The 18,564-nt window shown below is 51.2% G+C and overlaps 1 protein-coding gene across 4 annotated transcripts in view; it reads right to left on the minus strand.

Annotated features, from left to right (window-relative positions):
* The window catches only part of PPP2R2B (protein phosphatase 2 regulatory subunit Bbeta), a 69,585-nt gene that overhangs the window by 13,839 nt on the left and 37,182 nt on the right, over positions 1-18,564 (minus strand). The window lies entirely within an intron of this gene.

Genomic DNA, 18,564 nt, shown 5'->3' on the forward strand with positions numbered 1-18,564 from the left:
GCACAGCATGCAGCAAACAGAGCAGGGGACAGGGAGGGGTGGGTGCAGTCTCAGCGCCCAGTGCTTGGTGTGAGATTGATTTTGCAATGAAAGGCACTTAGTTATTGCAGCGCCAGCCCGTTCCTGCAGTGAGGGCTGGCAGAATCATTCTCTGCTCCCTCTCATTTCCCATACCTATGGGGCTGTGCAGCCACAGCTGTAATTCCAGTGCCTGCAGAAGCCCACAGACCCCATGTGCTGGCAGCAGTGTGCCCAAGCCACCAGTACTGTGAGCACCAGAACCTCCTGCTCATTGGCTGTACCATGGGGCAGTGGAAGGAATACCTGAAACACACAGTCTGGATCACCCCTTCTCTCTCCATCATTTACATCCCACTGGAAGGCCACTACAGCAGACTGGCCACAGCCTCATCAGGAGCACACAGCTCAGTGCAGAGCAGACCCTGTCATCACCATTAGTGACACACAGTCACTACTTCTGACAAGCAGGAAGCAAAGTTCCTCCTGGCTTTATACCCTGAAGTCCTTCCAATGTCTGTGCTTTCCTAAATGGAACCAGTGAGCAGCGATGGCTCTGTCCCACCTCTGTTGCTCCTTGGATGGTGGATCCCCTCTGTGCATCAGCCTGAGCTGTAACCACAGCCCTCAGCTGCCTGCTGCAGCTCCAGAGTAACCACAGTCATTGGGACCTTCATAAACTCACCGGACTGAGTGAAAACTTTGGGTGCTCACTCACTTCCTGGGTCCATTCAGCCTGCTGATGTGCATGGAGCCCCCACATCTGCCAAGCTGGGAGAATCCAGATGGCAGCAGGCAGGTGAGGGATGAACTCCATGCTGCAGCCATTAACATGCGCTCCTCTTCCCCACATTATCCCATCTCTCCAGCATTAAGCATATTTGTAACAACATGCGAACGCATTCCAAAGTTTGCTGTCATTCATTTACAATGTTTGGTGGCTGTGAACAGCCCCAGGAGCCCATTTCCCTGCAGATGGAGATGGCCCTGCAGAGACAAACCCTGCAGAGACAAACCCCAGGGACCAGTGGTGAACAAATGGGACCAGGAGTGCGATGGGGGCTGAGGCGCTGCGTGGGAATGCTGCACGGCAAAGCACTTTGTCCTCTGCATGGAGCCCTTCTGCATCAGCCCGCACGTGTGGGCAGCAGGAGCTGTCGGGAAGGTTTTAACCATCTGTTACTAACGTTAATGGAAGTGCTGAAAAGCGAAGCAGAAGGGCCAGCCTGGTGCAGAGCCAGGCTAAGTGCAGCAGTGCTGGCTGCATTGCTGAGCTCTGATAACACCTGTTTGGAATTTCAGTCTTCTGCGGGTTCGTTTCAAGCTACCGAACGGATCCTGGGCTCCTTCAGACACACCTGTTATTTCCTGCTTGCCTGGATTTGAATTATTGCTTAAACATCAGTCCCATTTTGCAACTGAGAAGATGGGGATGGGAAGCCTTCCTGGCTGTTTTCTTCCCCATGGAGTTATGGAAAGAAAAGAACTTTCTTTCACTTCCAAAGAAAGGACCCCAGGTCCATAAAATATAAGAAAATATATAACCCTGAAAAATCACTCCAAAAGACACCTTCCTACATCCCCAGCAGCAGATACGTATCACAGCGAAAATGAAACACATTCAAACACCGACAGACTTTGTGTTTGGAACGAGATGGGGTTCAGCAGTGCCAGGTAAAGGCCCAGGTTTCCATTGTTAGCATTTTCCAGTTGTCAGGGCATTGGACACAACAGCTCAGGCAACATTTGCAACTCCAGCGCTACTTTCCAGCAAAGTTCAGGCCACATTTTCTTACTCTGATGCTACTTTCTAGCACAGTATAGGCAACAGTTCATAATTCCAAGGCTGCTTTCCAACCACACACTGCTGCTGAATGCCTTGTTTGTTGGGAGGGCAGGGGGCAGCCCTGGGTATGGAGCACAGGGCAGGAAAAGGCCCCAACTCCAGCAGTGCACAACGCAGTGCAGGTGACCTCCGAGGGGGTGAATGTCACCATGGCCCCTCTGCCAACCCCATGTCAGCAGAGATGGCACCCGGAGAGCACAGGGACAGAGCTGAGCAGACACTGCTGCAGCAGTGCACTGATGGCAGAGGTCACACAATGCAGCACAGAGCTGCACCTCACACCAGGAGGCATTCTTTCCTTCTAAAACCCTTTCCATCACCAGTTCTGGCTTTAAGTCACTCCATTTGTCAGTGCATTACAATGACTTCCCCTGCTGCACTGAGACATCGTCCAGACAGCGGCTGCTCGCAGCACTGCCGGACCCCAACCTGCAGCCCCCCCTCCTCACCAGCACGGCGTGATCCAGGGATGTGAGCGGCTTTCGCCCCAACACACATCATCCTGCACAACCACCTGAAGCTGCCCAGGGGTGGGCAAAGGGTGGCTGAAACACTCTGCTTCCACCCCCAGCACCGAGACCTCACTTGGGCACCTGCAGGCTGGGTCTGGGCTCTGCCCCAACACCCTCAGGTGGTAACAGCAGGTGGACAGCAGCCAGGAAAGCATCTCCCATGGGGAGAAGGATGGAGCATAGAAAAGATGACAGCACAGCAGCAGAGCAGCACGGGGTCCTCCTGGAAGGTGTCCCACACCAAAGTTGCAGCCCCAGCACCGCGCTGCAGGCTGCTGCCCGCCCGTCCCACCCCGTGCTCAGAGCAGACCAGCAATTATTTATTAAAATTCCTGTCTATGTGCATTGAATGGTCAGTAATTGAAGCCCATTGCTCCAAAGGTTCCTAGAGTCGTTTTGTGACAGTAAGAAGGAAAAATGCTTCTCTTTTTTTGGGTGTTTCCATTTCCTTCATTGCCTCCTACATGCTCAGTGCCCCGAATGTGGAGAATTTAAAGAAAACTGTTTCCATGGAGACCCTCCCCTCCGAGCAGCACCAGCCCGCAGCTCTCCCTTCTGTGAGCATTAATGTTCCTTCACGCTTTCATGCTAAAAATATCGAGGGCTGGGTTTGATTTTCACCGTAGTGATGTGGTTTTATCAGAAAAATAGAAAATGTAGAATACACACACCCTGGTATGCACACGTGTTGCTGAATGGCAAGGTGCCCCTTCCCCTCTCCTGTTGTGGGAGGAAGGTGCATTCCCCAGCAAAGGGACAACACATGGATGACAAAACCACGGGCTGCCCTTGGTGCCCAGGGCCGGACCCCCAGCAGCCCTCCCCTCCCTGGGTGTGCGGGGCCCACACATCCACCTGTGCTTCCACACACCCCCATAACCCCACTCTGGGACAGCCCACATTCTCACCTCACTCTGAACCCCTCCTCCCCAAGTCCCTCTGTTCCAAGGGGCAGAACTGTGTCTGCAAAGGTGCAACGAGGCAGCTCTGCACATCGTGCATGCAATACCCAGTAGCACAGCAGCATGGATGCAATGGGTTGCAGCACAGCATGGCTGTCCCAGCACAGCAAACCAGGACAAGATTCAAAGCCCAGGAAATCTGCAAGGTAGGAACACCCTCTCTCCAGCTGAAGTACCTTTACTGGATGACCAAATCTCTGCAGTACCTCATTACAAACACACCCTTGATGTGCTCCCAGCACTCAGCCTGTCCCACAGCTGCAGTGGGGCAGGCAGTGCAGGTGGGGATGTGCAGCTCCATTGCTCAGTCCCCGTCAGCTCCAAACAAAGTCCGCTCCCCTTCATTCTGCAGCCTGGCAGCCACACAGCTCTCTTGCACTCTGCTTCCCTCCATCTGCATGGCAGGACCATGACATACACACAGATATTTTGTAAACCTTTGTTCTCTGTGAACTGCAGAGAAAACACTTTGGAGGCAGCGAGAGCATTACTGTAAGCATCATTATCTTAAATTGGCTACAGTAGAAGATTGTGAATAGCAGAGCTTATGTCTGAGATCCACAGATGAGTCAGGCACACAGCTGCACTCGGTTGTTTCCAACCCAGCAAGATCCAGAGCTGACATCTCCACGTCACCACGCATGGTTTCCCTGCAGCTCCATACCTCATATAGCTCCTCTGCCCCACACAGGCCCTGCAGACCCCACATGTCCCAGTGTCCTGGTGCTGCTCAGTCCCAGGCAGTGCATGGCAGCCAACAGCACGCCCAGGTCCTCCATCCCATGTGGGAGGGGGGGCAGATGTGCCAACCCCACATCCCACTGCTGACCACCAAAAGCAAGCACTGGGAGCACTCCTCACACGCCGCTCCAACCCTAACTGAGATGGGCTCTTCCCAGGACCCAAATCCCCCACTGCAATTCCTCTGCAGCTTTCTTCCCTGCCTGTGGAAAACACCAAGAAGAAACCAAACAAGGAGGGCATGGAGGCCTCTTGGCTACAAAAAGACAAACTTAAAAGGAGCACTTAGGCAAGGACACATGGTGGGCACACAGGGATGTGCTCCTCCATCCCACATGAACACAGCAAAGTTTGGCTGTGGGTCACTGGGGGTGGGCTGGGCAATCCGTCCTCCTGCAGACTGCTGTGCCATATGGTGAGGGTATGGAAGAGTGTGGGACAGCAGAGGTTCAGTATGGATCTAATGGCATGCAAAATCACACATGATTGATCTGCATTGATTTTTCCCCACTGAGGGGAATGATAGTCCAGGAAACAGAAATCAATTCCACAGCATTAAGCTCAGTAAGAATCTCGTACCATCAGCACAATGCCCCAGAACATGATCACACACCAACAGAGTGGAGCACAGCGCCTGGAGCACAGCCTGCCTGAGCCCTCAGTCTGCAGCTCTGCACCTCCAGACCCCCGAGAGCGCAGCCCCTCCCCACAGCACGGCTTGGCTGCAGGAGGGCTGGGCGGGGTGCTGTGCTCAGCAAGATGGGGACCGTTTCCCTACAGCACGGTGCAATGCTGCCGAGATAGCAGCAGCTGCAAATCTTTCCCGAAATGGAATAAATCTCCTAGATTTAAATGCTAAAAATACCGTCACATTCAAAATTTCTCTGCCCTTGTTACAGCGCCGAATAATTTAGTGCTGCCGACCCAGACTGAAGACATTTCCATCTGGCAGCTCCTCCAGTGCGGCTCTGCAGCTTCCCCCACCACAGTGCCTATTCCAAAGTGCCTACATAAAAGAATGTGAATTTACTTCTCTCACACTGTCCTCACCAGGCTTAATGCACTCAAACTGCCCAGAATGAGAGCTCAAAGGAGCCAGTCTCAGGGAAGCACTGAGCACCGCTCACAGCACACAGCTCACAGGGCTCAGGGAGCCCTCACTGCCCACCTCAGCACAGTCTGCACAGCTTCCCAACACATGCGGCCCTCTGGGCTCCTCTGCTGCTCCCCAGCTGCAAAGCTCACACTGCCACCTCTTTGCTGGGAGACTGGGGAATGCTGGCCAAAATCCCTTCAGAGCATTAATAGAAAAGCTATGTCTGTCTGCAAAAGGGTGATCCTAAGGTAAATCAGATGTAGAAGGCACCTTAGCGATGATCACATCCTTCTCACTTTAACACCTTTAAAAGCCCCAAGGAATTCCAAGAACCATCTTTCTAAGCCTCACGGACAGCTCCATCTCCATGGTGACACCGATGGATGGGGCACCAAACCCTGGGGGGCACCTCTGGTTCATGGCACACAGCAGGATACCGCCAAGGAAGAGGTCTGGTTTCCAAACACCTCCTGAAAGCCCATCGCTCCCAGTGACGCCACATTGCAGCCCGAACAGCTGGTACAGAAAACACCAACTCCCAGATATCACCAGCTCTTTGTAGATAAAACATCTTCACCCTCAGCAGGAATACAAAGATTGCTTTTCTAGCAAAGACAACGTTGTGCTGATGACTACAGCAACCAGCTCTGATCATCCTTACATACGTATCCTCCAGACAGTGCCCTGCAGGACAAGGAAACCCTGATACACGCACAGCACTGTCAGACTGCCATAGCAGAAGGGTGGCTGTGCTGACAGCTCTGCCAAGCACTCAGCGTGCCGCGCATTGTGCCCTGCTGGTCATCTTGCTGAAGCCATCTGTCAGCTTATCAGTAAAACCTATTGATTTTTGTAAAACTGCAATTAGAAGCACCCAAATGTCAGCTAAGTGAGTAAAATCTGGAAGCTGTGAGCTTTCCTCTCATAGCCAGCAGCTGCTTTCAGCTTATGACTGAAATTTGTCACGTTTTGCATTGATGTCACTTTCTGTTCTTCTACCATTACTCCCGTTTGATGCACAAGGAACAAGCGCTCAGGGTGACTGCAGAGAGCACAACATGCAGCAACTCACAGAGATTTCCTCCTGCCGGGGGGTTCAGGCAGGGCACTGATGTGGGCTGTGACAGGGAGGTGAGGAATGGCAAACACCCGCTCGGCTGCGAGGATGCAGAGACAGCACAGGGGTCCTAATCCATGGGGAATGGGAATCCCAGCACAGTGTGTGCCCAATGGGAGGCAAACAGCAGCACAGAGCGGCTGAGCCACCCCAGCATCCCTGTGCCCCAGAGGAACACTGAGTGGAAACCACAGACCAGAGAGCGCTGCATTGGAAAGAACACACCTCATATCCCAGCTCTGTGCTTAGGAGAAAGTAAACACACTAAAGCCACACACAGACAGTTGCTGGCATTTGTTTCCTGGATTAGAATTTAATCAGCTAAAGATGGCTTAATCCAACACCTGGAGCAGTATCGAGCTGGAGGCACCAAGGAAGGTCTTCTCTCTGCTGGGCCCCAGCAGCACTGCAGCCCCTGCCAGGCTGCCCCAGCAGTGTTTCTCGGGGGCACAGCCCCTCTGGGAGCAGTGGGCACGGCTGGGGAAGCCCAGCAGCCCCATACTGGGTCAGCCCCCAGCACTCGGGTTAAAGCTCCACTTCTGCCTGCTTTAGTGCTTCTTTTCTGGAAGCTGAGCACTGTGCCACCACTTCCAGACTGCCCTGAAGGAGATCATTTCAGGACATTTCCATGCAGTATTTTAATTAAACTTTGCTTTTCTCATCTTGGCGTTAAGTTCATAAAATGATGTTCCAAGTCTCTAAAATGAATTGCTTAAAAGTAATTTGTGAAGCAGCTGAAGATGGAGATTATAACTAGAAATGAATTCATCTTCAGAACTTGGCATTTCTGCTCACACTGGGTCACAGTGTGTGCTGTGTTGCTGTACGTAGGGATGCTCAGCACCCCTTGCTGTAAGCACACGGGTGCCCACTGCCGACACCGGCCCCACCAAGGCTGTCCAACACCAGCACAAAGCTGCAGCAGCTCACCCAGCTCTGCACACACCGGGCAGAGCCCACAGCAGTGCTTCTGGGTGCGCTGCTTCCACGATCTTACTAGTAACTAACAGAGCAAAAAGCAAACGGCACCAAACAAACCAAACAACACCAAACAAACCAACCCCAAACGCCATTCGTTCTGTGAGCTATAAGTATCATGACAAATATTATTCTGAAACCCATCAAGAGTTTCTATTTCAACAAACACACACCTACCTGTTCCACTCATCTCCTGGCTCAGATAAGGATCTGGTACACAGCTGAAACACCATCTCAGGTTTGCCCAGAAGATACAACCTTGCTTACTTCCCTGCACGATAAATCACTTCAGTCTGTGTCTGAAACGGAGAGGCCATGGCCACGCTATTTCTAGGACCTGCTGTGTTGTGATAATAGGAATTCATCTTTACCATTAGAGAACTAACATCTTTAAGCTTAATGATGCCCACTGTAAGCACCCCTGCCAGGCTGCTCATCGTCATCATCTGAAAGGAATACACACAACGGAACTTTGGAAAGCCCTCTGGTAGCTCACAACCAAGGGGCACCTGCTGGCTGCTCCCTGCCAAAGCCTTGCTGTTAACACAAAAGCGACCTGCTCACTTTATCGTGAGCTGAGCATGCAAACAGATACAGTTTAAGAGCTGAAGGAGAAAACACCCTCCAGAGCAGTCCATGGGGCTCAGCTGAGCACCCTCCTGCTGCGATGTGGGCTCCATGGGAAGGGCGCAGAGGCAAATGCAGAACAGAGCCCTCAGCACAGCTGCCCCGCAGCCCTCCAGGGACACCCAGTGGGTCTGTGGGACAGCCCCAGGCACTGCTGCTGCAATGCCCTTCCAGCCACCAAACTCACTCCCTGTCCCCTTTGCTTTTCATTTTTAATTAATCATCACTCCATGGATTTTGTCCTCCTGGAAGGAAATTTCCATTTGGCTCTCATTCTAGTCTATCTTTAGTGGCAACAGGCAGGCAAACAAACCTCAGTAGTTATTAGGGAATAAACTCCAGGATGTAAGAAGCTTCCAAATGGAAGAACGGACATTCATTAGATCAAATGAAAACCCTCTCTCAGTCAGACGGGATTTAATTAAGTTGATTCTGACAGGGAATTAAGGATCTTTGCTGGGAGCTCTGTTTCTGGTGCTGGGGGCTGTACCGCCAACAGAAGATGCCCTGCCAAGACCCTCCCAAACAGCCATCCCAACCCAGCACTGGTGGGGCACCCCCCGCCCCACAGACCCCACTGAACTGGGGACAGCGGTGTGGATTACACAAATCGTGCTGGGAAACTGCTGCCCACTGCAATGGGAACGTGGAGATCACCAAATCCTGGCCAGAAAACGCGTGGAGGATGGTGAGTACACGTCTGGGCTTCTTTCAGAAGGGGAAAAAGTGAAAATGCAAATTAAGCTCAGCTGTTGGCAGAACACCCTGCAGAAACGAGGCTCAGAACGGGTCGCAAATCAAAAAATAATAATGGAAAAAAAGCCACAGCGCTCTGGGGACATCGAGCTATTACACAGAGTTGTTATTTGGCTGATTTTCACACTTCATTAGCATATGCATAATTTAACAAGGGAACGTGCTGAGGGCTGGCAAGACATAAGAGCCACTTTCTCCAAACATGAACTGCAAATTGGGGCTGCCGCAGTTTGAGGGTTTTTTTAATCACGGCAGAAAAGCAGCAGACACCAATCCCAGGCCCTGGGCAGAAGGGAGCGGCGATCAGGAACTGAGGACCAAAGCACAGACAGACAGACAGACAGCTCGCCCTGCAGCAAGGCTGGGACGGAGCGCAGCACATCCAGCTTCAGATGGCTCTGAGCTGCTTAGAAGCACTCTAAATAGAAATAGATAAATGTAGGTGAAAATTACACGGCCAATCCACGCCTTTCTACCATAAGGAGTGTCTGTGTTCTGCCAGTTAATGAGGGAATCAGTGTTACAGGCTGCGCCAAGTGAACAGCCTATGTCAGTGGGTCTGGCTACTCCGAGGCACAGCTCCTATTTTTTGCAACAGCAGAAAAGCGCTAGGAATAATTTCCCAGCCTGTAATTGTGGGAAGAAGGAACTAAATCTTGTCATGACAACATTTGCATCCAAACTTTTTAAATTAAAAGCAGAATTTCTTGTCAGAATTTCCTCCCAGAGCCGCCCAGCTTCCCATCTCAGCCCAGCCCGGAACTGTGCTCAGCCCCACAGCACAGCAACCTGCCAGCCCTGGGCACACACTGCTGTCCCACTGCAGCCCAGCTCTGCACCAGCACAAACCATCACTCCCGTGCCCCTGGCAGCTGCAGCCACTGCACCGAGTGCTGATTGCACCGTGGGCTGTGCAGCATCACCTCCACTGCTTAATTGCCACAGTAATTAATGAGTTTTCTTTGGTCTGCCAGTCCCTGGGAGCGCTGCTGCCGTAATCACAGGAAGAGAGAAAATCTGACTTGTTGGGAGCTTCCCTGAAAGGGAAACACCAGGGCCAGCCACAGCACACAGAGCCCGAGACCACCACCAGCCCTGCCCACAAAGCAGGCACACTCCTCACTGCCACCCACAGCTCCTGAGGTGCTGCACTGAGCTGAGGGCACAGCTGCGAGCTGCCAGGGGCTAACCAAGGGCAGAGATGAGCCTTTGTGGGGAAATACCAAAACTCTTTTCCTCCTCAGACTGGCAGCAACATTCCCAACAACCATTCCAGTCTGTAATTTCTCCAAATTTTAGCAGATGTTTTGTTCAGGAAACTGCAAGAGGATTTAGGATTTGAACAATGTCATGAGGCCCGGGAGATGTTTCTTTACATGACTAACTGACCGCAGCCATTTGTTTTACAACAGGGATGCTCAATGATCTGTGCACACACATTGATTCAGACCCTGCCTACCGTAGTGGCTGACATCACCCTGGCACACATCACTGGCATCTGAACTCTGACTGCAGGGATGCAGGCTGTGACAGAAGCCCCCATGGCTCTCCAAGATGGGCTGTAAGCTGGGGCAGAGCCAGTCAGCGGGGGAGCCCAAGATCACAACAAGAGGAACCTGACAATTAGGAAAGCAAATTTCACAAGCAAAGCAGGCTTGGTGAAGCCCCACTTTCAGGGCATCCCTAGCACTCCAACTGCTGGCACTATTTTTGCACGCTTCATCTAATGTTTCTGATTTTTTTATGCAATATTTGCTGCAAAGACAGCAGGATGACCTTTCCACTACCCCACAGCTCTGCTGCCTGCACGGCCCATCCAGCCCCGCAGGGCTCAGCCCTCAGCCCCACAGCAGCTCCAGCAGTGCTAACGAGCAAACAGGAGCCCAGGGGATGAGCACCTCCTGGGCAGAATGTAAGGCAAAAGCTGTCTGCTTTAGCAAAGAGTCTCTACATGTAAGTAGTATTTTTCCAGTGCTGTACAGTGAATAAATTGGGGAAGAAAATAATATCCTTGTCGTATCCTAAAGCTCCCTGACATTGTTTACAGCTGAAATACCACTGTACTGAGATGCTGAGCGATAACTGGCATGTGAAACTCATGCTACCTAAAAAGTGAATGTGACAAATACATCTTAACTGTCCAAATTAAGCAGCTGATGGCAATACCTGTCACCATGCAGGTAACTGCGCTGGCTGTGAGCGCTGCATTTTGATTGGTTCAACTTCCAGGAAGGGCAAATGTTAACAGCTCCTTGAAAGGTCATTTTTACTGACTTTTAATGACGGTACGAGAAACTTTATGACTGTGAAAGGACTCCTGGAGTTTCTCCATTGGAAGAAAAGACTTAAACGCTTGGATGGCACTTCGTGTTGTTTTGTTTTGCTGTGCATAAATAATCACGAGTGAGAATACAGTACTTTGAAGTTGAACTTATGAGTACGAGCAAAGCTACAGAGAGGGTAATAAATTATGCAGAACTGTTTGTGCTGAGAATGGCAATGCTTCGAGATGATGCAAATAGGCACTTTCTGAACCTGTTCTAAAAACCCAGAGAAACCTCGGGACCAAACCATATGGCTCAAATCAGCCACCCATAGCCAGCTTAATGTCTCAGCCAGTCAGCAAGGATTTGGGCAATTAGGTTATTAATGTGTTTATGCAAACACAAAGAAAAAGATTTGGGGAAAGCCTCCTTGATTTCTCTCTATCAAACCCATTGAGCAGCACAGAGTGAGAGAATGTCAGTCCAAAATGAATTTAAAGGGAAGGGAGCAGCTGATGCTGTGCCCACAGACAGCAGTGTGCGATGCCCAGGAGAAAAGTACCAACAGAACAGAGCCCCGGCAAACAGTGACCCACTGAGCAGCAAACTCAGCTGCCAGTCCCAGCCCTGCCCTCATCTCTTGCTCCACACACAGCCACAGAGCTCCAGCAGCCCCTCAGGCTGCTGTGCCCACAGCAGTTCGGGTTGGTCTGTGATCAGCTGAGAGCGTGTCTGTGTTCACACAGAGCACCCTGCAAGGGGAGCACAGCAACTGCCCGGTATGTCCTCAGGAGGGGAAGGCAGCTTTGTCACATGGAGCTGCGTTATACTTTGGGTCAATGGGAACAGGCAAAATGATCCCTCGTCTCCTTGAAAGTCTACCAAATCTTTGGAGGAAGTCTGCTGTATCAGTTAAGGTTTATTATTATATATCCTTGGCTCAGGAACAGGAATATTTAATTACACTAATTGCTTCTGGTTGGGGAAGGGAGCCTTTACGCTTGGACAAAGGTGCCTATAAACCACTGTGCTTCTGCAGGTTCGGGCTGCGGGTCAGGTTTTACATGTTCTGAGAAGATTAACTTTACTCCTAGTGAAGAATTTAATTACAGGAAGTGATTAGCCAAGTGCTCCCAGTCAATACAACTGCAGTACAAACTGCTAAGAAGTGTGTGTTTTCTATTACATGGGTAGCCAAAGAATGGCGAAACTGGAGCAGTGCCATTTGGGTTTAAGTGATAGCAGCGAGCCCTGGGTCTCCACAGGAAAATTACAACGTGCTGACTCAAGCAACATTCAGCAGGGCTGGAGAGGGGGAGACCAATAAAAAGGCAGCAGGAGACTGAAACTCCATTTTAAAATACAGAAATAACACCATTTTATAGGCTTCTTGTTTTCTAATTGCAGTACTGCAAAAATCAATGGCTATTGGAAAGTAAAAGAAACGCACACAGTGAACTGCACGGAAGCCCCACTAAGCCATAAACCAATGCTTGAGGTAAATATCAATATTGTTTTCCCCATTTTTTTAAGGGAGATGGGACAAAGAATAGATCCGCTTTATCATTTTTCACTACTGGTTAGGAATTGTACCAGCACATATCCCTGCAATTAAGCAGACTGAACACAGCAGTGCCATTTGGAGGCTGGAAGACTAACAGCACAACAAAAGACAACTCCAAGTCTAACCAGGTACCTCTGCATTCCCACCCTGGAGATAACCGAGTGCAGTGCCTACAACAAGCTGCCTTCCTGCCCGCTGCCATACAGAGATACTTAAATGGCACAGGGGAAGCGCAGCCCATTCCTTGAGGTGGGAATGTCCAGGATGGGCCGCCTGGCAGCATTCTGTGCAGCACAACAGATCGCCCGGCACTCAGCTATGGCAGCTCTGCAAGGACAGCCGAAGGTGAAGCACATCCCAGAACCAATGCCATGTGGGTGTCTGCCACCTGAACGGGACATTAACTTCACGGAATTAAAGTATTTCCCAGCACTCTGTCAAAACAGGATTTTTCCCAACAAACCATTCCCATAAGCTTAATCTAGATGAGCTATTATCATTATCCATTGGGAGCTTCTTCTCACTTAATGAATCCAATCATATTCATATGCTGTCTGGCTAACTTTGCAGAGGCAGCTTGTCGCTGGGTGACAAAGCACCGGCTCCACCAGGCAGCTCCTGGCTTGTGGTCAGAGTGCCCTCCACATCACCGTCACTGCAGACTCCAGTGACCTCACCTGCGCCACCGGCACAAAACAAAGCTCCTGGAAACACAGTAGGTGCAAAAAAAAGCCCCTTGAGACAGGCTTTAAAGCAGAACTGACAATCGCTCCCTTTGCAGGAGATTCAATTGCTGCACATTTATCCAAGCTGAAGAAAAGGGGAGGGTTTGGTGAGCAGTATCCGGCACCTGGGGAAGCAGAGCTAGCAAGGACAACACCATGGTGCATTCCTTTCCTGCCAAGTGCTGCCTGCACCGCCCCATGGGATGGCACTGCCGGGCCATGCGGTCACTGCCTGCAGCCACAGCTCTGCAGCCAGCAGCAGCAGCCGGGGCTGAAAGGGCAGAGGTTTCTTTTCAGGGCTGAGCTGCATTATGAGGAGAAAAAAAGCTGCCTCTTTCTGGCAAACCTGTGTCCACCAGATTTCATCACCTTGTCAATAACTTTGCACATTGTCAGAAACAGATTGCAAGGAAAGAAGGAGGTTTGGTGAGGCAGGAGCTCCGCAGAACAGGGAGGAATTGAGAAACAAAGTGCTGCAGCATGTCGGGATTTGGCTCTGCAGTGGTGCTCTGAACCAGGCCAAGTTTCCTGCCTGGATTCATGAGGAACATTTACAACCAGTTAAGTAACAGCTGCATATCCATCAAACTTGTTGTATTAGTACCTTGAAAACATAAAAGCCATGAAGCAAAGAAGGCAGCTGCAGTGCTCCCTCTGGGAGAAGAACACAGGTGCCAGCCACATCTACTGCGCTGAATGCTCCCTGGTGCCCAGCCCCAGTCAGTGAGCATGGCGTAACCAGCAAGCTTACAAGCTGTGTTAGTGGGAGCCCCGTGGTGGAGGTCAGGGCACTCATATTGAGGAAGACTTTAGCAAATGTTTTCTGCTGCCACAGTGCGGAGGGCTGGGAATGGGCCGTTATGGGAGGTTGGGGCAGAAAAGATCAATAAATATAAAAAAGTCAAACAAGTACAGCTGTGCCCATAATCCCAGCTGGCAGCATCAGGTACAACCCAACCTCTGCATCCACAGCAGGAGGTGGGGCAGGACTGCCAGCACAGGGGGCGAAGGCACCACGAGCATCCCATCCCACAGCCCGACAGCACAAGGATGGCACAACACACCCCAACCACAGGTGGCTCTAGCAGCCCAAAGGGAAGCAGAGCTCTCTCTTAACCAATGGCACAAAGTCTTTAAGAACAGAGCTCCAAATCCCTGCTGGTTTCCAAGGCTGCGTGGGTCCTTGGCAAGTGGAACACACCAGCCGTGAGCACGGCTTGGAGCCATTCCTGGCAGTTTCTCTCTCTCTAAATCCAGCTCAGTACACAGTGCCTCACCTTGCCTCCAAGAGATCCCCATCTCACCCACACCACTCTGCAGCCCCTCAGCTGCCAGCAGCTCTGTGGCACCATGCGCTGCCCCTGTGAGGGGATGGGAGCAGAACAAGCAGGTCTGGGGACAGAATGGGCAAAGACAAGGGCTGGTGTGAGGATGAGGAGAAAGAAATAGGGATTACAATAAAAGGAAAGAGCAAGGAGACTAAAATTAGAAAAGACAGACAAAGGATGAAAGGAGGGAGGAGAAGAGCTGACAGAAGAAGGGCTCAAACTGTGCAGAAAGCTGTGCAAAGAGGTGGCTGCCCATCTCCTCCAGCCTCACTGCCCAGGGCAAGGATCTGCACGGCAGCAGCTCTGCAGCAGGATGAGGACACCCTGCAGGCTCCTGAGCAGCTTAAGGAAGTGTGAAATTCCAGCAAAGGATCTATGAATGATGTATAGAATAATGTCATGGTTCTTTAACTTTAGCAACAGATTTACACGGTTATGGAGGCAGGAGGCAAAATGCAATTTGGGGAATAAAATTAACTGGAGTTCCTGAGACTCCGAGCAGAGCAAAAAATAAACTCAAAATCCCCAGCCATGAACGTATCGCGTTTGCAGCCACCAGCACTAGAAGGGGTTGAGTGCTGCAGTCCCCCACCCGCACTGCCCATAGCCGCACACCCAGCCCACGGGAGGACACACCACGAGAACTGCACCCATCTCACCTGAGCAGGGCTGAATTTACCATAACACAACAATTCACACAGCAGACACACCCCACTCGCCCTCCTGAATGTTTCCAGGGAGAGGCAGTGAATTTTTTCCCTCAGTCAAGAATGGCAAGCTGAATGCTCATGAGTGGTAATTGGAAAGCTGGGTATGCTCAGTTAAGTGCATGGGTACATTAGGTATTAAGTGAAGGCACCAAAAACCACTTTCAGCTGTAAGGGCTGCTAAATTCCCTATCCCTTGAGATAGGAGGGTCTCAGCAATGCTCACGTTTCCTGTCTTTCTGCTTCCCCTTGCAGGTAACATATCCCTATTAGGAAGGGAGATTTGGCTTCTGCTTCCCATACAGAAAACCACTGTGCAGAGAGGGCAAGCTGCACATCAGTTGATTCCAGCTGTTTGAGGAGAAAGGCAATGAGTCCAAACCTCAGTAGCCAATGGCCTCAGACAGCATGGATGAGAGGCAGCCCAACACTTCCCCCATCCCAGTGCCATACAAACCTATGGAACAGTGGGATTGGGAAGCTGAGGTTGTGCATCAGGACCCTGCTTGCTATCGGACAGACAGCACTGCTACCAGCACCACAGCTGGGTCCTGATGGCAGCCATGAGCAGCCGGGGGATGTGCTGGGGGGGTCTGCACTGCAGGGCCCCAGAGAAGCTTCATGTAGAAACCAAGGGCAGCATTTGGCCCTCAGAACCCAACTTAGCAAGCCTAATTGCATTAACTACCACAGCCTACTGCTTCATCTGTAATGAGTTTTAGGATTCAGAAGCTCAGAATTGCATCTGCAGAAGCAGACTTGCAGGATTCAGCTATTAATAGCCCCTGGTACACACTTAGTTCCAGCGGAGGGACGCGAGGGGGAGGAGACAGCCAGATGGAGGTAATGCATTTGGGTGACACAAAGCCAAAAAAAGGCTGATCTGCTTCCCCACCCCTCACACACAGCTCCGCCTTGCAGCAGGGAGCAAACAAAGCATCACACAATTAATTCATAAACATTCTAATTAGAAAGTTCTTACATTAGATCTAATGTCCAAACACAACAAGACTTCACTGTCTCCTCCTAAAGCCATGTAAAGATGAGGTAAGGCTGCAAGCTTCCATCCAGCTCCAAAGAAGCACTGCCAAGGTCTGCCAAAATCAGCACATACCCTGGAAGAGCTCTAATGGATGCACATTCATTTGTACAGCTCAGGCAAGCAGTCTCATCTCCTTTATGAGGTGCTCTGAAATCTGCCAGTGTGAGGCTCTGGGTCAGCACTGGGACCACTGCCACTGTCGGTGCAGCAGAGAGGTGCCCTGGGCACATGGGTGGCAGTGCTGTCCCCGGGTCACCCCTGGCTGAGAGAGTGGCAAAGCCGTGTCCCGGGGAGGCAGACAGCCCCAACCACAAGGTAACCTCTGCGTGGCATTACAGGCAGCACCTCAGGTGGACTCAAGCAGGTCATGCCTTGGGTGTTGGCCTTCAGATGCGTTTTTACACAGAAGGAATGCTTCTTTAACATCTGAGAAACGTTTAACAACCTGTTGCTGCACTTCAGCAGTAATTCCTGGCTGCTGGATTTTGAAGCACTCCTCATGAGAGTGTCATATCAGTGTCACACAGCAGTGTGAGATGGGGTCTGTCCCAGCACTGCGGTGCAGGAGCTGCTCTGTGCACAAGGAGTGCACAGCTCTGGGCACCATGCACAGCACAATGCTGCACCCAGCATCAGGCAAGGCTGGCAGAGATGGCTGCTCTGCAGCTTCCCAGGCACACGCACAGCCCTGGCACACCTGCTGGCATCAGCTTGAAGGCTCTTCATTGCCACCATGCCTCGGGTACTCTACTTCCCACCCCTGGGCTGGATTCTGCTCTGGGACGAGAGCACAGCAAATACTAACAGCAGCAGCTCAGAGCATAGGTCAGCACATTTCCCAGCTCAGCACAATGTCTGGGATCCACAGGCATTGCCACAGGGCTGCAACCCAATGCTATGAGACCCAACTGTATTCTGCATGGCCGTGGGCTGGCAACTGCAGGAACCCATAGCCCCGAGATCTGCAGGAGGAGGAGGGGCACCTCCTTCAGAGCATAGCAGAATTCAGCAGCACATCACTGCTTGGAGACTTGCAGATCCCAATTCACTTCAGTCTCTTCTAACATAATGACTTTTTGCAGAAGATAATTGCTGTGGAGATGCTTGCAAGGATTTTGACAGGCCTATGCAATGAGGCTCTGGCTTCTTCCAAAGAAACAAGCAAACAAACCACAGGAACACTGGAATCTGCATTACTTGTATCCCGCAGTTGAGAGTGTTACCCCTGGGCTGATCCGCACAACCAGAGACAATCCCAAGCAGACATTTAGCACACCATTCCTGCTAGCCAGAATTATGCAGTGGGGAACCGGCTACAAAGCAGCATCGCCAATGCTGTTATTATAATTAATGGTCTATCAGACACAATCCAGGCCAAGTTCATCTAGGGACCCCTGAGGAGGGCCCTCAGAAACCTCCTCTCATTCTGCCTGTTCCACCCCAGCACCCAGCAGAGGATCACTGTCCTGGCAGCCAGATGGGCTCAGAGTTCCCACCAGCGCTGCTGAGGTCTCACCTTCAGGGCAGCTGCGAGCATCCTCCCTCCAACAGCCACCACATCCTCTGCTCAGACAACAGGCTTCTGCTACATGCAGGCAGCTGCGGACCGACTGCATCTGATTTCTAAAGCTTTCGTTTCATACTTATCTGCCTGTACACGCTCAGATAACTCATATTAAAAGTCAGCTCCCTTTAGATTTTGGTAGATCTCACGTGAATTACCAGCACATGAAAGCACTTCCTGCTGTAGGTTGTTGGATGATGACTGTCCCCTTCCCCTGCATAACCCAGTTGTCTGGGTAGAACAAAGCCCAACCACTGCCACAAGAGCCGCTTCCCTTCCTCAGAAGGAACAAAATGTGCCTTATTGCTCAGTGCAAAGCGCTCATCCCAGCGTCCAGACAGTTCAGCAGAGCCCCTGCGGCCCCGGTATCATCCCTAGGAACCATCATAGTGTTTCACAGCAGCACATCACAAAGTTCTTCCTTTAAAATGGAAAGACTAAAGAAGAACAATTCTCCGATCTGTTCATAAGGGAGCTGGGAACGTGCACAAGTGGCTGCAGAGGCAGCTGGGCTGTTCACTTCTCTACCATAATTCACAATCCTTGGAACACAGCAACAGCCAACAGTAGACTCCAGCACTACATCACCCCTCAGTACATCTCCTAAGCACCCAGCATCAGAGCAGTGACAAGGACCAGCCTCACCTCAGCTGTTCCCAGGACTCAGTAAGGCTCAGAAGCACAGTGGTGACAGGGGCTCCTCACCCATCTCAGAGA

Source organism: Gallus gallus, chromosome 13 (genome assembly GCF_016699485.2).
Source record: "Gallus gallus isolate bGalGal1 chromosome 13, bGalGal1.mat.broiler.GRCg7b, whole genome shotgun sequence".
Lineage (NCBI taxonomy): Eukaryota > Metazoa > Chordata > Aves > Galliformes > Phasianidae > Gallus > Gallus gallus.